The following is a 23440-nucleotide window of genomic DNA, read 5'->3' as shown; positions in this document are numbered from 1 at the left end:
ACCACCCACAGAGTGGTATACGCCCCCGTCACCATCCACGGAGTGGTATGCACCCCCGCCGCCATCCACGGAATGGCATGCGCCCCCGTCACCATTTACGGAGTGGCAAGCGTCCCTGTCACTGGAGTGGCATGCACCCCCTATACCATCCAAGGAGTGGTATGCACCCCTGTCACCATCACGGAGTGGCATGCACTCCCAATGTAGAGGCGTCCCACTACATTTCAACTTCTGTTAAATATGGAATATTGCACATAACAACCAATCAGACTGTATCTATTATCTCCTATACGATACTTAATAAATGAGTAGTCTAGATAATAGACAAATTATTTATTTAGTATTGTCTAGGAGATACTAGATAGAATCTGATTGGTTGTTATGGGCAACATCCCATCTTATACCCCATCATGTGTTATTTCCAAAAACAATTTGGGTAATAAAATGAGTGGTGAATAATACTGTATCTCTGTGGTTATTTCCTCATTTGGAGCGTCTCCATGCTGGGTGAATGCTTGGCGGCTACAGTGTCAGAATATGTCAAATAAAACATGTGTACATTTACTTTTTTAAATATGTCTACACACATCTCAGAGGGTTCCTTGGTCTATGAGAAGACCTAGCCATTACCCGATAATTCTGTCTGCACACATCTCAGAGGGCTCCTTGGTCTATGAGAAGGACCTAGTCATTACCCATCATTCGCCTGTCTACACACATCTCAGAGGGTTCCTTGGTCTATGAGGAGACATAGCCATTACCCATGATTCTTCTATCTACATACATCTCAGAGGGTTCCTTGGTTCCTTTCTCCTATCTACAGACATCTCAAAGGGTTTCTTGATCTACGAGGAGACATAGCCATTACCCCATCATTCTCCTGTCTACACACAACTCAGATGGGTTCCTTGGTCTATGAGGAGATGCAGCCATTACCTCATCATTATTGTGTCTACATACAGGACATCTCAGAGGGTTCCTTGGTCTAGGAGGAGACCCCTTGGTCTAGGAGGAGACCCCATCATTCTCCTGTTTACACACATCTCAGAGGGTTCCTTGCTTTGGTCCTTGCAGTATTTAAAACAGCCATTACAATCCTGTAATTTCAGTAATGTTACAAATGCCTGGGGAGTTCATACAGTAGGTTGCGGCACATTCAAAATGTTACCTCAGGAAACAAAATGGCCACTTCACAAAGCACTGCAGTGAGGCCCCTCGTTCACAGTGACTGATATTTTGCATCTTCCTAACAAGTTTGTGCTAAAATAATGCACACAAACCAATATTAGCATTGATGTCTGTCAAAAAAAGTGTATTAGTAGGTCGACGATAACTAGGTCAACGGTCATTAGGTCAACCACTATTGGTCGACAGTTGGAAAGAGATAAAAACAGCCAACCAGCTTCTAACTGCCATGTTACGGCCTGTGTTTCAAAAATGTCAGCTAAGAGCTGATTGGTTGGTACCTTAGCTCTCTCCAATCTTTGATAAATATCCTCCTTACAGACACAGCAGGCTTCTTCCGAACACTTCAAGTCCAGCGCTTATTTGGTGCAGACAAGGAAATGGGTAATTATGTCCTGACAGTACAGTGTATAGAATACAAAAAGACCGACAAGCCTTGATGAACAGCACACGTGGCACACTTATCTCTCTCCTTATGTACACACCACTGGAGAGTGGTATAGTCAGATGATTATCGATTTTGGCCACACTTTATTTGATACAAACGGAAAAGAGGAGACGCCCAATCCACATGTGGAAGGGAATATGGATTGTATGCTCCACTGGGGCAGGGACTGATGTGAATGTTCAAATATTCTCTGTAAAGTGCAGCGGAATCTGTGTGCGCTATATAAGAAACTGCGGTACTTATGTAGTATCTGGGCTGCCGATTTTTTGATTGTATGCCTTAAGTTAAGGCATACAATCAGATGCGATGCGATGCGATATCGCATCGCATCGCATCCGATATCGCATCCGATATCGGATGCGATGACCCGATTTTTCCATAGGAATCAATGTTAAAATGATTCCTATGGAAAAATGGGTCCTTTTCATACCCCTACTATCCAAGTGGGCATGGAGTTGGATATAAACCTGTGGCGAGCGTAGCGAGCCACCGAGCCCGAAGCGTGGCGAGCGAAGCGAGCCCCGCGAGGGGACGAATACCCCTCGCGGGGCTCGCTTCGCTCGCCACGCTTCGGGCTCGGTGGCTCGCTACGCTCGCCACAGGTTTATATCCAACTCCATGCCCACTTGGATAGTAGGGGTATGAAAAGGACCCATTTTTCCCATTGAATTCCATGTTAAAATGGACTCAGTCCATTTTAACATTGATTCCTATGGAAAAATCGGGTCATCGCATCGCATCGCATCGCATCGAATCGCATGGTCGCATGCGATGCGATGCGATCTCCCGATCCGACCCGATTTAGAAATCGGCAGCCCAGATACTACATAAGTACCGAAACTGCTAATAAATAAATTAATAATATAGGGATGTATAGTATTTTCTCCCCACTCAGGCAGGCATCTTCGATGATGGGTATCCATATATAACAAGAATCCCTTTCAATACTGCAGTCATCTCTACTGTATAAACCAGTTTGAGGTGGAGAAGAGGAGACTAATATACCTTCATAGGGATGTATTATCTATTGAAAGCGCTGATGAACGAGACACGATTTCATATGGTCTTGCATATGATCTTTTTCTTTCATGTGTTTATATGGTGTGGGGACACCATCCCTGTGTCTTCATCCACCAAGATGCATTCTACGCGCGATTTGAACACCTTTATATTACTTTCATACTATAGAGTAGGCTACTATAGTTACACACAATGTGTCAGTAAGCTAGTGCTATTACAGGTAGAGATGAGCGGGTCCGGATCCCCGAGATCCGACAGATCCGAATCTCGGGATCCGAGGCGGCTCAGGAGTTCCCGCCTCAATTCCGGACCGAAAACGAGGCAAAACATCATCATCGCGCTGTCGGATTCTCGCGGGAGCTGGATCTTTTAAAAGACGCACGCGCGCTCGACATCTTCACTCCAATCTTGGAGAGTGAAGAGGGTGGTTGGGAAGGGGTGCTGTGCTCCGTGCCATGCTGTGCTGTGCTCCGTGACCTGCCCTGTGCCCTCACTGCCCTGAGCCCTGTAGTGTGATTTAAATAACTAGGTGCTGCAGTGCTCACACGCAGGGGCTGCAGTGTCCACTGTCCAGGGGCTGTCCTGTGGTCCGTGCCCTGTTGTGATTTATTTAGCCCTAAGCCCTGTGTTGTGATTTATTTAGCCCTGAGCCCTGTGTTGTGTGCTTTAACTAACTAACTCAGTGCTGCAGTGCTCACACGCAGGGGCTGCAGTGCTGCTGAGTAGTACACTGAGTACAGGGGCTGCAGTAATACAAGGGGCTGTGTCCAGTGTGACGGCCTATATCCATTGTCCAGTGTCACGAGTCACGACATATATCCTGTGTCCAATGTGACTACATATATCCATTGTCCAGTGTGACGACATATATCCTGTGTCCAGTGTGACGACATATATCCTATGTCCAGTGTGACGACATATATCCATTGTCCAGTGTGACGACATATATCCTGTGTCCAGTGTGATGACATATATCCTGTGTCCAGTGTGACGACATATATCCTGTGTCCAGTGTGAGGACATATATCCAGTGTCCAGTGTGACAGATATATCCATTGTCCAGTGTGACGACATATATACTGTGTCCAGTGTGACGACATGTGTCCAGTGTGACATCTAACCATTGTGTGACGGCATATATCCAGTGTCCAGCGTGACATATATCCATTGTCCAGTGTGACGACATATATCCTGTGTCCAGCGTGACATATATCCATTGTCCAGTGTGACGACATATATCCAGTGTCCAGTGTGACATATATCCATTGTCTAGTGTGACGACATATATCCTGTGTCCAGTGTGACTACATACATCCAGTGTCCAGTGTGACAATATATATCCAGTGTCCAATGTGACATATATCCTGTGTCCAGTGTGACGACATATATCCTGTGTCCAGTGTGACTACATATATCCAGTGTCCAGTGTGATGACATATATCCAGTGTCCAGTGTGACGACATATATCCAGTGTCCAGTGTAACATATATCCATTGTCCAGTGTGACAACATATATCCAGTGTTCAGTGTGACATGTAACCATTGTGTGACGGCATATATCCAGTGTCCAGCGTGACATATATCCATTGTCCAGTCTGACAACATATATCCTGTGTCCAGTGTGACATATATCCATTGTCCAGTGTGACGACATATATCCTGTGTCCAGTGTGACATGTAACCTTTGTGTGACGGCATATATCCTGTGTCCAGCGTGACATATATCCATTGTCCAGTGTGACGACATATATCCAGAGTCCAGTGTGACATATATCCATTGTCCAGTGTGACTACATATATCCAGTGTCCAGTGTGACAGGGGCTGTGTCCAGTGTACAGGGGCTGTGTACAGGGGTTGTGTCCAGTGTACAGGGGTTGTGTCCAGTATACACGAGCTGTGTACAGGAGCTGTGTCCAGGGTCCAGGGGCTGTGTCCAGGGGCAGTGTCCAGTGTGATGGCTGTATCCAGTGTACAGGAGCTGTGTCCCGGGGCGGTGTCCAGAGGCTGTGTCCATTGTCCAGGGGCTGTGTCCAGGGGCTGTGTCCAGGGTAACGGGCTGTGTCCATTGTCCAGGGGCTGTGTCCAGGGTGACGGGCTGTGTCCAGTGTCCAGGGGCAGTGTCAAGTGTGAAGGCTGTGTCCAGTGTACAGGAGCTGTGTCCAGGGGCGGTGTCCAGAGGCTGTGTCCAGTGTGACGGCTGTATCCATTGTCCAGGGCCTATGTCCAGTGTGACGGGCTGTGTCCAGGGGCAGTGTCCAGGGGCTATGTCCATTGTCCAGGGGCTGTGTCCAGGGTGACGGGCTGTGTCCAGTGGCAGTGTCCAGTGTGAAAGCTTTGTCCAGTGTACAGGAGCTGTGTCCAGGGGCGGTGTCCAGAGGCTGTGTCCAGTGTGACGGCTGTGTCCATTGTCCAGGGGCTGTGTCCAGTGTGACGGGCTGTGTCCAGGGGCAGTGTCCAGGGGCTGTGTCCAGAGGCTGTGTCCATTGTCCAGGGGCTGTGTCCAGGGTGACGTGCTGTGTCCAGTGTCCAGGGGCAGTGTCCAGGGACAGTGTCCAGTGTCCAAGGGGTTGTGTCCAGTATGACAGGCTGTGTCCAGTGTAAAGTATGAAAAATAAATAAAAGTAATAAATAAAATAAAAACACATTTTTGGAGGATGATGGAGGAGGAAATAGTGGGAGATCAGCAACCTGATAGAAGTGCTGAAGCTGCTACCACCAGTCATGACAAGGCCGATACCTCTTTGTATGTGCTCTTTGGAGCATTTCTCTTTTTTTGGGATAGTTTATTAAACTGCCACCCTGTCTGCCCCTGCAGTGCCGCTCTGCCAGGTTGGAAGTGTAAGGTCCACATGTACTGTATGTGATGCCGACTGCTGTCGCTTAGCTTAGTCATCCAGCTACCTCGGTATACCCTTTTGGCCCAACTACAGTAAATGAAAACAATTTTGTAAGCTGTGAAGTGATCAAAATTAACTAGAAATGAGTGGAAACTAATGTTATTGAGGTCAATAATACTTTAGGGGCAAAAACAGGCCCAAATTCTGTTATTTTAGCCATTTTTAGCATTTTGTTTAAAAAATCCAGATCCAAAACCAAAACCCACAATGGTGGTTTTGCCAAAACCAATCCAGATACAAAACACGAAGGGAGATCCAGATCCAAAACCAAAACCCGAAAAGTGGCCGCCGCACATCTCTAATTACAGGGTGAGCTGCTAAACTTACACACAATATGTCAGTAGTTACTCACAAAGAGTCAGTAAGCCAGTGCCATACAGATAGGCTGCCATAGATACACACGATGTGTCAGTAAGCCAGTTCTATACAGGGTAGGCTGCTATAGATACACACTATGTGTCAGTAAGACGTGCTATACAGGGTAGGCTGCTATAGATACATGTAATGTGTCAGCAAGTCGGTGCTATACAGGGTAGTAGTGTTCCCGCTAGGCTTATTTCACGGGGCGCTGCGCCCTGCCCCTTTTATAGCTGCCGATTTTCGCCCTGCCTGTTTCTGCCCGCCCTGCATAGTTAATAGCCGCTGCCGCGCTAGAAGTCTCCTCCCGCTGACAGTGTAAGCTGCTAGCTAGGCAGCGTGTGGACACTCCCCCCTCAGCCCTGACATGCCGCAGCAGCGGGGGGGACAGTGAGCACCAGGAGATCATGGGGCAGAGGCTGCTCTGTGCGTGACAGTGCGTCCCCTTGAAGACATCGGCCCAGAAGCCTGCTGGTGGTGACACCTGCTGGCTGGAGGCAGTGCTTGGCCCCCGGGGCCGGTGATGGACGGCTGGGCACCCTGGGATATGCAGCCCTCTCGCTCCCCCGCCGCCGCGCACTTGTTGATGCGCCCGAGTGCAGCGTGTAGGGGGGGTCCCGGCTCATCTGCCTCCTCTCCGCAGGCCAAACGGACTCCTCAGCGCTGCCTCTGGGTGACTTTATGGGGAATATAACGTGTCACAAAATGGATTATATAGCATAAATGTGCTGATGGTGTGACGCTCAGGTGTCACAAGATGGATTATATAGTATAAATGTGCTGATGGAGTGACGCTCAGGTGTCACAAGATGGGTTATATAGCATAAATGTGCTGATGGTGTGACGCTCAGGTGTCACAAGATGGGTTATATAGCATAAATGTGCTGATGGTGTAACGCTCAGGTGTCACAGGATGGATTATATAGCATAAATGTGCTGATGGTGTGAGGCTCAGGTATCACAGGATGGATTATATAGCATAAATGTGCCGATGGTGTGACACTCCGTTGTCACAAGATGGGTGATATATCATAAATGTGCCGATGGTGTGACACTCTGGTGTCACAAGATGGTTATATAGCATAAATGTGCTGATGGTGTGACGCTCAGGTGTCACAGGATGGATTATATAGCATAAATGTGCTGATGGTGTGACGCTCCGGTGTCACAAGATGGGTTATATAGTATAAATGTGCTGATGGTGTGACACTCAGGTGTCACAGGATGGATTATATAGCATAAATGTGCTGATGGTGTGACGCTCCGGTGTCACAAGATGGGTTATATAGTATAAATGTGCTGATGGTGTGACACTCAGGTGTCACAGGATGGATTATATAGCATAAATGTGCTGATGGTGTGACGCTCCGGTGTTACAAGACGGTTATATAGCATAAATGTGCCGATGGTGTGACGCTCGGGTGTCACAAGGTGGATTATATACTGTAGCAATAACGTGCTGATGGTTTGAAGATCAGGTGTCACCATTTTGACCTTTTAAATTAAAATGTGCCCTCGCGAATGAAAAATGTGCTCTCGCGAATGAAAAATGTGCCCTCGCGATTGAAAAATGTGCCCTCGCGATTGAAAAATGTGCCCTCGCGATTGAAAAATGTGCCGTTCCCGTGATCAGCACCCTGCCCTAAAAAATTTCTAGAGTGAACACTAGGTAGGCTACTATAGTTACACACAATTTGTCAGTAAAATGTGATATACTGTACAGGGTAGTCGTTTATAGTTACACAATGTGTCAGTAAGCCAGTGATATACAGGGTAGGTAGATGTTACACTGACGGTCAGAGAGCAGTGATTCACTCCTAACATTCCGTTTATAAATCGTTAATGGTATCATTCAGTGTTTAAGACCTAGATTGTTCGCCCACCAGGTGAAGCAATATCTTTATCAATATCTCGTTTGCTAACAATATTGCATAGAGGTGATTCAGTATATCCAATCAGCCTTCCGCAGCTATCTATCCTATGGCTTACAGGTAACTCCACTATTGAGCCCTTCTGTCTAGGCCACACACAGTAACCTATCACTGTTACCATAACAACACAGGTGTTCTGCCAATGCGCATTTCACTTTAATGGCTTTATCAGGGTCACACATGACCAGTAGCGGTGCCCGAACAGACCTTCTGAGAGCACAGAGGCTGAAGCAGCACTGACAGACCCCTACCCAAACTTTAGTATGGTACTTGGCAAGGCCTGATACACTTGACAGCATTAAGACATGTTATATTGGTATAAAAAACCCTGCCCCAATCTGCAAAGTGCCTCCCACTTTGGTAATATATTTGCCAATTTCAGGGTTGTAAATTGAGGCAGGTAGGAGATATGCTATTCTGCCCTTGCTTATACATACACATAGTCTAAAGGTGGCCATACACACTCAGATTTATCTTCAGATCTGGCTGCTTGAAACAAAACAATGGTTATGGATGAGAGCAAATGACAGTTGACCATTTGCTTGGAAATGTTGGAAAACAGACAAACTGTCACTCATCCATAACCATGTTTTTGTTCCAACCAGCCAGATCTGAAGATAAATCTTACTAGTGTATGGGCACCACTTTATTTGTATACATATATTTGCCAGTCTGGCTGCTGCTAATACCTGTGTGATGACATCACAATGGCCCTGTGATGACATAACAGTGATTCTATGATGTCACAATGCCTGGTGAGCCAGGACGGAACACTAGGAGTCATTCTGTTGCCTGGTCCCGACTTGTGCAGTCAGAGCTTTTGAACGTGTCTGATTATTCAGCATTTTCAGTTCATATATTGTGTTTGGAGAGGAGCAAGGAGAGAGAGGAGAGAGAGTAGGAAGGAGGAGACAAACGGGAGCAGCCCTGCGCTGCGTCCCGTTCTATAGTGGCAAGGTAAGTGCGCTCTTAGTTCTATTCATTCTTTTTGTTTGAGCAATTGGGGTTCTTCATGGATTTCTTAAGGGGCGAGGCTCACCTGAAAGTGGGCATGTCATAGCATAGAAGGCGGTTATGTCCCAATTTAGTGGGTGTTTCAGGGGGTCTTTGCCCAAACCTGAGGGGTTATTTATTATTTATATCACTGTCGGTTCCCAATGACCCCCAACATTTTTGGCGTTCAATATGAGCTAAAATCGTTATTCGATTCCAGTGGGTTTGTGTCCCCCCTTCCCCCACACACACACACACACACACACACAAACACTTTTTTATTTTGGTTTAAACCCTTTCTTTTTGTTGGTGGTTAAATAATCACAATTTGCATGTTACAATGGGCACGATATTATGCCCACATTTCACTGCAAATGAGGTTGCTGATAAATGGGCTTTAAATAATAAAGCCCTTTATTTCCCCCATTACTCCATTATGGTATTGTATTCGCTGATACCTGCATATCTGTGGTCAGTTGTGTAACACATATTTATACTGATCCTACAAGCGGAGCATTGTGATTCCGGATTATAATTGTATGAATATGAAATGAATTGTAACATTGTGACAGGAGATCGGGGACCATATTCACTTTTTTGCTTTTCATGGCGCCCAGAGAGGTCGCGTATAGTAGCGTAAAGGGCTCGCTTGGCTGCCTATTTCCGCTGCCTATCAAGCAGGTAAACTCCATCCCGCCAAAGGCACGCCCACCCCGCCACACAAATACCCGCACTATGCTGCAAACGCGTACGCTTACACATTCACGCGTAAGCACCCGCATCGAATGATTTTTCCTCTGTTCGTTGTGTTTCCGTCCATTATGACTAGAAGGGATATTTGTGTATAGCTTATTTGTTATTTAATATTTCTATTTTATCTTTAATTAAGGTGACGCAGTTAGTCAAACTTGCTACAAGAGGGGAAATGGCCCAATTGCCATCAGAGAGCCAAACCAAACAAGAACCCCGGGAGAGGCAGATGCCCCCGGCACCGCGGGTAAGACAGGCCCCACCGCCTCCCCGCGAGAAAAAGGCACCACCGCCTCCACGCGAGAGAAAGGCACCACCGCCTCCCCGCGAGAGAAAGGCCCCACCGCCTCCCTGTGAGAGAAAGGCCCCACCGCCTCCCTGCGAGAGAAAGGCCCCACCGGCACCGAGGGAGAGACAGGCCCCACCGGCACCGAGGGAGAGACAGGCCCCACCGACACCAAGGGAGAGACAGGCCCCACCGGCACCAAGGGAGAGACAGGCTCCATCGGCACCAAGGGAGAGACAGTCCCCACCGGCACCAAGGGAGAGACAGGCCCCACCGGCACCAAGGGAGAGACAGGCTTCCTCACCATTGAGGAATTTGCCCCTGTTAATATCCACGGTGTGGCAAGAGCCACCGTCGCGATCAACGGAATGGTATACGCCCCCATCACCATCCATGGAGAGGCAAGAGCCCCCGTTCCAATCCACGGAGTGGCATGAGAACCCATTCTCAATAGACTGGTATTCCGAGATCCCGGAAACATCCCCGGAGTGGCAAGAGTCTCAGGAAGCATCCACTGAGTGGCAAGAGTCCCAGGAAGCATCCACGGTGTGGCAAGAGTCCCTGGAAGTATCCATGGTGTGGCAAGAGTCCCAGGAAACCTACACGGAGCGGGAAGAGACCCAAGAAACATCTATGGAGTGGCCCCCCGTCACCACCCACAGAGTGGTATACGCCCCCGTCACCATCCACGGAGTGGTATGCACCCCCGCCGCCATCCACGGAATGGCATGCGCCCCCGTCACCATTTACGGAGTGGCAAGCGTCCCTGTCACTGGAGTGGCATGCACCCCCTATACCATCCAAGGAGTGGTATGCACCCCTGTCACCATCACGGAGTGGCATGCACTCCCAATGTAGAGGCGTCCCACTACATTTCAACTTCTGTTAAATATGGAATATTGCACATAACAACCAATCAGACTGTATCTATTATCTCCTATACGATACTTAATAAATGAGTAGTCTAGATAATAGACAAATTATTTATTTAGTATTGTCTAGGAGATACTAGATAGAATCTGATTGGTTGTTATGGGCAACATCCCATCTTATACCCCATCATGTGTTATTTCCAACAACAATTTGGGTAATAAAATGAGTGGTGAATAATACTGTATCTCTGTGGTTATTTCCTCATTTGGAGCGTCTCCATGCTGGGTGAATGCTTGGCGGCTACAGTGTCAGAATATGTCAAATAAAACATGTGTACATTTACTTTTTTAAATATGTCTACACACATCTCAGAGGGTTCCTTGGTCTATGAGAAGACCTAGCCATTACCCGATAATTCTGTCTGCACACATCTCAGAGGGCTCCTTGGTCTATGAGAAGGACCTAGTCATTACCCATCATTCGCCTGTCTACACACATCTCAGAGGGTTCCTTGGTCTATGAGGAGACATAGCCATTACCCATGATTCTTCTATCTACATACATCTCAGAGGGTTCCTTGGTTCCTTTCTCCTATCTACAGACATCTCAAAGGGTTTCTTGATCTATGAGGAGACATAGCCATTACCCCATCATTCTCCTGTCTACACACAACTCAGATGGGTTCCTTGGTCTATGAGGAGATGCAGCCATTACCTCATCATTATTGTGTCTACATACAGGACATCTCAGAGGGTTCCTTGGTCTAGGAGGAGACCCCTTGGTCTAGGAGGAGACCCCATCATTCTCCTGTTTACACACATCTCAGAGGGTTCCTTGCTTTGGTCCTTGCAGTATTTAAAACAGCCATTACAATCCTGTAATTTCAGTAATGTTACAAATGCCTGGGGAGTTCATACAGTAGGTTGCGGCACATTCAAAATGTTACCTCAGGAAACAAAATGGCCACTTCACAAAGCGCTGCAGTGAGGCCCCTCGTTCACAGTGACTGATATTTTGCATCTTCCTAACAAGTTTGTGCTAAAATAATGCACACAAACCAATATTAGCATTGCTGTCTGTCAAAAAAAGTGTATTAGTAGGTCGACGATAACTAGGTCAACGGTAATTAGGTCAACCACTATTGGTCGACAGTTGGAAAGAGATAAAAACAGCCAACCAGCTTCTAACTGCCATGTTACGGCCTGTGTTTCAAAAATGTCAGCTAAGAGCTGATTGGTTGGTACCTTAGCTCTCTCCAATCTTTGATAAATATCCTCCTTACAGACACAGCAGGCTTCTTCCGAACACTTCAAGTCCAGCGCTTATTTGGTGCAGACAAGGAAATGGGTAATTATGTCCTGACAGTACAGTGTATAGATTACAAAAAGACCGACAAGCCTTGATGAACAGCACACGTGGCACACTTATCTCTCTCCTTATGTACACACCACTGGAGAGTGGTATAGTCAGATGATTATCGATTTTGGCCACACTTTATTTGATACAAACGGAAAAGAGGAGACGCCCAATCCACATGTGGAAGGGAATATGGATTGTATGCTCCACTGGGGCAGGGACTGATGTGAATGTTCAAATATTCTCTGTAAAGTGCAGCGGAATCTGTGTGCGCTATATAAGAAACTGCTAATAAATAAATTAATAATATAGGGATGTATGGTATTTTCTCCCCACTCAGGCAGGCATCTTCGATGATGGGTATCCATATATAACAAGAATCCCTTTCAATACTGCAGTCATCTCTACTGTATAAACCAGTTTGAGGTGGAGAAGAGGAGACTAATATACCTTCATAGGGATGTATTATCTATTGAAAGCGCTGATGAACGAGACACGATTTCATATGGTCTTGCATATGATGTTTTTCTTTCATGTGTTTATATGGTGTGGGGACACCATCCCTGTGTCTTCATCCACCAAGATGCATTCTACGCGCGATTTGAACACCTTTATATTACTTTCATACTATAGAGTAGGCTACTATAGTTACACACAATGTGTCAGTAAGCTAGTGCTATTACAGGTAGAGATGAGCGGGTCCGGATCCCCGAGATCCGACAGATCCGAATCTCGGGATCCGAGGCGGCTCAGGAGTTCCCGCCTCAATTCCGGACCGAAAACGAGGCAAAACATCATCATCGCGCTGTCGGATTCTCGCGGGAGCGGGATCTTTTAAAAGACGCACGCGCGCTCGACATCTTCACTCCAATCTTGGAGAGTGAAGAGGGTGGTTGGGAAGTGGTGCTGTGCTCCGTGCCATGCTGTGCTGTGCTCCGTGACCTGCCCTGTGCCCTCACTGCCCTGAGCCCTGTAGTGTGATTTAAATAACTAGGTGCTGCAGTGCTCACACGCAGGGGCTGCAGTGTCCACTGTCCAGGGGCTGTCCTGTGGTCCGTGCCCTGTTGTGATTTATTTAGCCCTAAGCCCTGTGTTGTGATTTATTTAGCCCTGAGCCCTGTGTTGTGTGCTTTAACTAACTAACTCAGTGCTGCAGTGCTCACACGCAGGGGCTGCAGTGCTGCTGAGTAGTACACTGAGTACAGGGGCTGCAGTAATACAAGGGGCTGTGTCCAGTGTGACGGCCTATATCCATTGTCCAGTGTCACGAGTCACGACATATATCCTGTGTCCAATGTGACTACATATATCCATTGTCCAGTGTGACGACATATATCCTGTGTCCAGTGTGACGACATATATCCTATGTCCAGTGTGACGACATATATCCATTGTCCAGTGTGACGACATATATCCTGTGTCCAGTGTGATGACATATATCCTGTGTCCAGTGTGACGACATATATCCTGTGTCCAGTGTGAGGACATATATCCAGTGTCCAGTGTGACAGATATATCCATTGTCCAGTGTGACGACATATATACTGTGTCCAGTGTGACGACATGTGTCCAGTGTGACATCTAACCATTGTGTGACGGCATATATCCAGTGTCCAGCGTGACATATATCCATTGTCCAGTGTGACGACATATATCCTGTGTCCAGCGTGACATATATCCATTGTCCAGTGTGACGACATATATCCAGTGTCCAGTGTGACATATATCCATTGTCTAGTGTGACGACATATATCCTGTGTCCAGTGTGACTACATATATCCAGTGTCCAGTGTGACAATATATATCCAGTGTCCAATGTGACATATATCCTGTGTCCAGTGTGACGACATATATCCTGTGTCCAGTGTGACTACATATATCCAGTGTCCAGTGTGATGACATATATCCAGTGTCCAGTGTGACGACATATATCCAGTGTCCAGTGTGACACATATCCATTGTCCAGTGTGACAACATATATCCAGTGTTCAGTGTGACATGTAACCATTGTGTGACGGCATATATCCAGTGTCCAGCGTGACATATATCCATTGTCCAGTCTGACAACATATATCCTGTGTCCAGTGTGACATATATCCATTGTCCAGTGTGACGACATATATCCTGTGTCCAGTGTGACATGTAACCTTTGTGTGACGGCATATATCCTGTGTCCAGCGTGACATATATCCATTGTCCAGTGTGACGACATATATCCAGAGTCCAGTGTGACATATATCCATTGTCCAGTGTGACTACATATATCCAGTGTCCAGTGTGACAGGGGCTGTGTCCAGTGTACAGGGGCTGTGTACAGGGGTTGTGTCCAGTGTACAGGGGTTGTGTCCAGTATACACGAGCTGTGTACAGGAGCTGTGTCCAGGGTCCAGGGGCTGTGTCCAGGGGCAGTGTCCAGTGTGATGGCTGTATCCAGTGTACAGGAGCTGTGTTCCGGGGCTGTGTCCAGAGGCTGTGTCCATTGTCCAGGGGCTGTGTCCAGGGGCTGTGTCCAGGGTAACGGGCTGTGTCCATTGTCCAGGGGCTGTGTCCAGGGTGACGGGCTGTGTCCAGTGTCCAGGGGCAGTGTCAAGTGTGAAGGCTGTGTCCAGTGTACAGGAGCTGTGTCCAGGGGCGGTGTCCAGAGGCTGTGTCCAGTGTGACGGCTGTATCCATTGTCCAGGGCCTATGTCCAGTGTGACGGGCTGTGTCCAGGGGCAGTGTCCAGGGGCTGTGTCCATTGTCCAGGGGCTGTGTCCAGGGTGACGGGCTGTGTCCAGTGGCAGTGTCCAGTGTGAAGGCTGTGTCCAGTGTACAGGAGCTGTGTCCAGGGGCGGTGTCCAGAGGCTGTGTCCAGTGTGACGGCTGTGTCCAGTGTGACGGCTGTGTCCAGGGGCAGTGTCCAGGGGCTGTGTCCAGAGGCTGTGTCCATTGTCCAGGGGCTGTGTCCAGGGTGACGTGCTGTGTCCAGTGTCCAGGGGCAGTGTCCAGGGGCTGTGTCCAGGGACAGTGTCCAGTGTCCAAGGGGTTGTGTCCAGTATGACAGGCTGTGTCCAGTGTAAAGTATGAAAAATAAATAAAAGTAATAAATAAAATAAAAACACATTTTTGGAGGATGATGGAGGAGGAAATAGTGGGAGATCAGCAACCTGATAGAAGTGCTGAAGCTGCTACCACCAGTCATGACAAGGCCGATACCTCTTTGTATGTGCTCTTTGGAGCATTTCTCTTTTTTTGGGATAGTTTATTAAACTGCCACCCTGTCTGCCCCTGCAGTGCCGCTCTGCCAGGTTGGAAGTGTAAGGTCCACATGTATGTGATGCCGACTGCTGTCGCTTAGCTTAGTAATCCAGCTACCTCGGTATACCCTTTTGGCCCAACTACAGTAAATGAAAACAATTTTGTAAGCTGTGAAGTGATCAAAATTAACTAGAAATGAGTGGAAACTAATGTTATTGAGGTCAATAATACTTTAGGGGCAAAAACAGGCCCAAATTCTGTTATTTTAGCCATTTTTAGCATTTTTTTAAAAAAATCCAGATCCAAAACCAAAACCCACAATGGTGGTTTTGCCAAAACCAATCCAGATACAAAACACGAAGGGAGATCCAGATCCAAAACCCGAAAAGTGGCCGCCGCACATCTCTAATTACAGGGTGAGCTGCTAAACTTACACACAATATGTCAGTAGTTACTCACAAAGAGTCAGTAAGCCAGTGCCATACAGATAGGCTGCCATAGATACACACAATGTGTCAGTAAGCCAGTTCTATACAGGGTAGGCTGCTATAGATACACACTATGTGTCAGTAAGACGTGCTATACAGGGTAGGCTGCTATAGATACATGTAATGTGTCAGCAAGTCGGTGCTATACAGGGTAGTAGTGTTCCCGCTAGGCTTATTTCACGGGGCGCTGCGCCCTGCCCCTTTTATAGCTGCCGATTTTCGCCCTGCCTGTTTCTGCCCACAATGCATAGTTAATAGCCGCTGCCGCGCTAGAAGTCTCCTCCCGCTGACAGTGTAAGCTGCTAGCGCGGCAGCGTGTGGACACTCCCCCCTCAGCCCTGACATGCCGCAGCAGCGGGGGGGACAGTGAGCACCAGGAGATCATGGGGCAGAGGCTGCTCTGTGCGTGACAGTGCGTCCCCTTGAAGACATCGGCCCAGAAGCCTGCTGGTGGTGACACCTGCTGGCTGGAGGCAGTGCTTGGCCCCCGGGGCCGGTGATGGACAGCTGGGCACCCTGGGATATGCAGCCCTCTCGCTCCCCCGCCGCCGCGCACTTGTTGATGCGCCCGAGTGCAGCGTGTAGGGGGGGTCCCGGCTCATCTGCCCCCTCTCCGCAGGCCAAACGGACTCCTCAGCGCTGCCTCTGGGGGACTTTATGGGGAATATAACGTGTCACAAAATGGATTATATAGCATAAATGTGCTGATGGTGTGACGCTCAGGTGTCACAAGATGGATTATATAGTATAAATGTGCTGATGGAGTGACGCTCAGGTGTCACAAGATGGGTTATATAGCATAAATGTGCTGATGGTGTGACGCTCAGGTGTCACAAGATGGATTATATAGTATAAATGTGCTGATGGAGTGACGCTCAGGTGTCACAAGATGGATTATATAGTATAAATGTGCTGATGGTGTGACGCTCAGGTGTCACAGGATGGATTATATAGCATAAATGTGCTGATGGTGTGACGCTCAGGTGTCACAAGATGGGTTATATAGCATAAATGTGCTGATGGTGTAACGCTCAGGTGTCACAGGATGGATTATATAGCATAAATGTGCTGATGGTGTGAGGCTCAGGTGTCACAGGATGGATTATATAGCATAAATGTGCCGATGGTGTGACACTCCGGTGTTACAAGATGGGTGATATATCATAAATGTGCCGATGGTGTGACACTCTGGTGTCACAAGATGGTTATATAGCATAAATGTGCTGATGGTGTGACGCTCAGGTGTCACTGGATGGATTATATAGCATAAATGTGCTGATGGTGTGACGCTCCGGTGTCACAAGATGGGTTATATAGTATAAATGTGCTGATGGTGTGACACTCAGGTGTCACAGGATGGATTATATAGCATAAATGTGCTGATGGTGTGACGCTCCGGTGTCACAAGATGGGTTATATAGTATAAATGTGCTGATGGTGTGACACTCAGGTGTCACAGGATGGATTATATAGCATAAATGTGCTGATGGTGTGACGCTCCGGTGTTACAAGACGGTTATATAGCATAAATGTGCCGATGGTGTGACGCTCGGGTGTCACAAGGTGGATTATATACTGTAGCAAAAACATGCTGATGGTTTGAAGATCAGGTGTCACCATTTTGACCTTTTAAATTAAAATGTGCCCTCGCGAATGAAAAATGTGCCCTCGCGATTGAAAAATGTGCCCTCGCGATTGAAAAATGTGCCCTCGCGATTGAAAAATGTGCCGTTCCCGTGATCAGCACCCTGCCCTAAAAAATTTCTAGAGTGAACACTAGGTAGGCTACTATAGTTACACACAATTTGTCAGTAAAATGTGATATACTGTACAGGGTAGTCGTTTATAGTTACACAATGTGTCAGTAAGCCAGTGATATACTGGGTAGGTAGATGTTACACTGACGGTCAGAGAGCAGTGATTCACTCCTAACATTCCGTTTATAAATCGTTAATGGTATCATTCAGTGTTTAAGACCTAGATTGTTCGCCCACCAGGTGAAGCAATATCTTTATCAATATCTCGTTTGCTAACAATATTGCATAGAGGTGATTCAGTATATCCAATCAGCCTTCCGCAGCTATCTATCCTATGGCTTACAGGTAACTCCACTATTGAGCCCTTCTGTCTAGGCCACACACAGTAACCTATCACTGTTACCATAACAACACAGGTGTTCCGCCAATGCGCATTTCACTTTAATGGCTTTATCAGGGTTGCACATGACCAGTAGCGGTGCCCGAACAGACCTTGAGAGCACAGAGGCTGAAGCAGCACTGACAGACCCCTACCCAAACTTTAGTATGGTACTTGGCAAGGCCTGATACACTTGACAGCATTAAGACATGTTATATTGGTATAAAAAACCCTGCCCCAATCTGCAAAGCGCCTCCCACTTTGGTAATATATTTGCCAATTTCAGGGTTGTAAATTGAGGCAGGTAGGAGATATGCTATTCTGCCCTTGCTTATACATACACATAGTCTAAAGGTGGCCATACACACTCAGATTTATCTTCAGATCTGGCTGCTTGAAACAAAACAATGGTTATGGATGAGAGCAAATGACAGTTGACCATTTGCTTGGAAATGTTGGAAAACAGACAAACTGTCACTCATCCATAACCATGTTTTTGTTCCAACCAGCCAGATCTGAAGATAAATCTTACTAGTGTATGGGCACCACTTTATTTGTATACATATATTTGCCAGTCTGGCTGCTGCTAATACCTGTGTGATGACATCACAATGGCCCTGTGATGACATAACAGTGATTCTATGATGTCACAATGCCTGGTGAGCCAGGACGGAACACTAGGAGTCATTCTGTTGCCTGGTCCCGACTTGTGCAGTCAGAGCTTTTGAACGTGTCTGATTATTCAGCATTTTCAGTTCATATATTGTGTTTGGAGAGGAGCAAGGAGAGAGAGGAGAGAGAGTAGGAAGGAGGAGACAAACGGGAGCAGCCCTGCGCTGCGTCCCGTTCTATAGTGGCAAGGTAAGTGCGCTCTTATTTCTATTCATTCTTTTTGTTTGAGCAATTGGGGTTCTTCATGGATTTCTTAAGGGGCGAGGCTCACCTGAAAGTGGGCGTGTCATAGCATAGAAGGCGGTTATGTCCCAATTTAGTGGGTGTTTCAGGGGGTCTTTGCCCAAACCTGAGGGGTTATTTATTATTTATATCACTGTCGGTTCCCAATGACCCCCAACATTTTTGGCGTTCAATATGAGCTAAAATCGTTATTCGATTCCAGTGGGTTTGTGTCCCCCCTTCCCCCACACACACACACACACACACAAACACTTTTTTATTTTGGTTTAAACCCTTTCTTTTTGTTGGTGGTTAAATAATCACAATTTGCATGTTACAATGGGCACCGATATTATGCCCACATTTCACTGCAAATGAGGTTGCTGATAAATGGGCTTTAAATAATAAAGCCCTTTATTTCCCCCATTACTCCATTATGGTATTGTATTCGCTGATACCTGCATATCTGTGGTCAGTTGTGTAACACATATTTATACTGATCCTACTAGCGGAGCATTGTGATTCCGGATTATAATTGTATGAATATGAAATGAATTGTAACATTGTGACAGGAGATCGGGGACCATATTCACTTTTTTGCTTTTCATGGCGCCCAGAGAGGTCGCGTATAGTAGCGTAAAGGGCTCGCTTGGCTGCCTATTTCCGCTGCCTATCAAGCAGGTAAACTCCATCCCGCCAAAGGCACGCCCACCCCGCCACACAAATACCCGCACTATGCTGCAAACGTGTACGCTTACACATTCACGCGTAAGCACCCGTATCGAATGATTTTTCCTCTGTTCGTTGTGTTTCCGTCCATTATGACTAGAAGGGATATTTGTGTATAGCTTATTTGTTATTTAATATTTCTATTTTATCTTTAATTAAGGTGACGCAGTTAGTCAAACTTGCTACAAGAGGTGAAATGGCCCAATTGCCATCAGAGAGCCAAACCAAACAAGAACCCCGGGAGAGGCAGATGCCCCCGGCACCGCGGGTAAGACAGGCCCCACCGCCTCCCCGCGAGAAAAAGGCACCACCGCCTCCACGCGACAGAAAGGCACCACCGCCTCCCCGCGAGAGAAAGGCCCCACCGCCTCCCTGTGAGAGAAAGGCCCCACCGCCTCCCTGCGAGAGAAAGGCCCCACCGGCACCGAGGGAGAGACAGGGCCCACCGGCACCGAGGGAGAGACAGGCCCCACCGACACCAAGGGAGAGACAGGCCCCACCGGCACCAAGGGAAAGACAGGCTCCATCGGCACCAAGGGAGAGACAGTCCCCACCGGCACCAAGGGAGAGACAGGCCCCACCGGCACCAAGGGAGAGACAGGCTTCCTCACCATTGAGGAATTCGCCCCTGTTAATATCCACGGTGTGGCAAGAGCCACCGTCACGATCAACGGAATGGTATACGCCCCCATCACCATCCATGGAGAGGCAAGAGCCCCCGTTCCAATCCACGGAGTGGCATGAGAACCCATTCTCAATAGACTGGTATTCCGAGATCCCGGAAACATCCCCGGAGTGGCAAGAGTCTCAGGAAGCATCCACTGAGTGGCAAGAGTCCCAGGAAGCATCCACGGTGTGGCAAGAGTCCCTGGAAGTATCCATGGTGTGGCAAGAGTCCCAGGAAACCTACACGGAGCGGCAAGAGACCCAAGAAACATCTATGGAGTGGCCCCCCATCACCACCCACAGAGTGGTATACGCCCCCGTCACCATCCACGGAGTGGTATGCACCCCCGCCGCCATCCACGGAATGGCATGCGCCCCCGTCACCATTTACGGAGTGGCAAGCGTCCCTGTCACTGGAGTGGCATGCACCCCCTATACCATCCAAGGAGTGGTATGCACCCCTGTCACCATCACGGAGTGGCATGCACTCCCAATGTAGAGGCGTCCCACTACATTTCAACTTCTGTTAAATATGGAATATTGCACATAACAACCAATCAGACTGTATCTATTATCTCCTATACGATACTTAATAAATGAGTAGTCTAGATAATAGACAAATTATTTATTTAGTATTGTCTAGGAGATACTAGATAGAATCTGATTGGTTGTTATGGGCAACATCCCATCTTATACCCCATCATGTGTTATTTCCAACAACAATTTGGGTAATAAAATGAGTGGTGAATAATACTGTATCTCTGTGGTTATTTCCTCATTTGGAGCGTCTCCATGCTGGGTGAATGCTTGGCGGCTACAGTGTCAGAATATGTCAAATAAAACATGTGTACATTTACTTTTTTAAATATGTCTACACACATCTCAGAGGGTTCCTTGGTCTATGAGAAGACCTAGCCATTACCCGATAATTCTGTCTGCACACATCTCAGAGGGCTCCTTGGTCTATGAGAAGGACCTAGTCATTACCCATCATTCGCCTGTCTACACACATCTCAGAGGGTTCCTTGGTCTATGAGGAGACATAGCCATTACCCATGATTCTTCTATCTACATACATCTCAGAGGGTTCCTTGGTTCCTTTCTCCTATCTACAGACATCTCAAAGGGTTTCTTGATCTATGAGGAGACATAGCCATTACCCCATCATTCTCCTGTCTACACACAACTCAGATGGGTTCCTTGGTCTATGAGGAGATGCAGCCATTACCTCATCATTATTGTGTCTACATACAGGACATCTCAGAGGGTTCCTTGGTCTAGGAGGAGACCCCTTGGTCTAGGAGGAGACCCCATCATTCTCCTGTTTACAAACATCTCAGAGGGTTCCTTGCTTTGGTCCTTGCAGTATTTAAAACAGCCATTACAATCCTGTAATTTCAGTAATGTTACAAATGCCTGGGGAGTTCATACAGTAGGTTGCGGCACATTCAAAATGTTACCTCAGGAAACAAAATGGCCACTTCACAAAGCGCTGCAGTGAGGCCCCTCGTTCACAGTGACTGATATTTTGCATCTTCCTAACAAGTTTGTGCTAAAATAATGCACACAAACCAATATTAGCATTGCTGTCTGTCAAAAAAAGTGTATTAGTAGGTCGACAATAACTAGGTCAACGGTCATTAGGTCAACCACTATTGGTCGACAGTTGGTAAGAGATAAAAACAGCCAACCAGCTTCTAACTGCCATGTTACGGCCTGTGTTTCAAAAATGTCAGCTAAGAGCTGATTGGTTGGTACCTTAGCTCTCTCCAATCTTTGATAAATATCCTCCTTACAGACACAGCAGGCTTCTTCCGAACACTTCAAGTCCAGCGCTTATTTGGTGCAGACAAGGAAATGGGTAATTATGTCCTGACAGTACAGTGTATAGAATACAAAAAGACCGACAAGCCTTGATGAACAGCACACGTGGCACACTTATCTCTCTCCTTATGTACACACCACTGGAGAGTGGTATAGTCAGATGATTATCGATTTTGGCCACACTTTATTTGATACAAACGGAAAAGAGGAGACGCCCAATCCACATGTGGTAGGGAATATGGATTGTATGCTCCACTGGGGCAGGGACTGATGTGAATGTTCAAATATTCTCTGTAAAGTGCAGCGGAATCTGTGTGCGCTATATAAGAAACTGCTAATAAATAAATTAATAATATAGGGATGTATGGTATTTTCTCCCCACTCAGGCAGGCATCTTCGATGATGGGTATCCATATATAACAAGAATCCCTTTCAATACTGCAGTCATCTCTACTGTATAAACCAGTTTGAGGTGGAGAAGAGGAGACTAATATACCTTCATAGGGATGTATTATCTATTGAAAGCGCTGATGAACGAGACACGATTTCATATGGTCTTGCATATGATCTTTTTCTTTCATGTGTTTATATGGTGTGGGGACACCATCCCTGTGTCTTCATCCACCAAGATTTATTCTAAGCGCGATTTGAACACCTTTATATTACTTTCATACTATAGAGTAGGCTACTATAGTTACACACAATGTGTCAGTAAGCTAGTGCTATTACAGGTAGAGATGAGCGGGTCCGGATCCCCGAGATCCGACAGATCCGAATCTCGGGATCCGAGGCGGCTCAGGAGTTCCCGCCTCAATTCCGGACCGAAAACGAGGCAAAACATCATCATCGCGCTGTCGGATTCTCGCGGGAGCGGGATCTTTTAAAAGACGCACGCGCGCTCGACATCTTCACTCCAATCTTGGAGAGTGAAGAGGGTGGTTGGGAAAGGGTGCTGTGCTCCATGCCATGCTGTGCTGTGCTCCGTGACCTGCCCTGTGCCCTCACTGCCCTGAGCCCTGTAGTGTGATTTAAATAACTAGGTGCTGCAGTGCTCACACGCAGGGGCTGCAGTGTCCACTGTCCAGGGGCTGTCCTGTGGTCCGTGCCCTGTTGTGATTTATTTAGCCCTAAGCCCTGTGTTGTGATTTATTTAGCCCTGAGCCCTGTGTTGTGTGCTTTAACTAACTAACTCAGTGCTGCAGTGCTCACACGCAGGGGCTGCAGTGCTGCTGAGTAGTACACTGAGTACAGGGGCTGCAGTAATACAAGGGGCTGTGTCCAGTGTGACGGCCTATATCCATTGTCCAGTGTCACGAGTCACGACATATATCCTGTGTCCAATGTGACTACATATATCCATTGTCCAGTG

Source organism: Crinia signifera, chromosome 19, assembly GCF_055691185.1.
Source record: "Crinia signifera chromosome 19, ASM5569118v1, whole genome shotgun sequence".
Taxonomy (NCBI): domain Eukaryota; kingdom Metazoa; phylum Chordata; class Amphibia; order Anura; family Myobatrachidae; genus Crinia; species Crinia signifera.
This window is presented reverse-complemented; position numbering follows the sequence as displayed.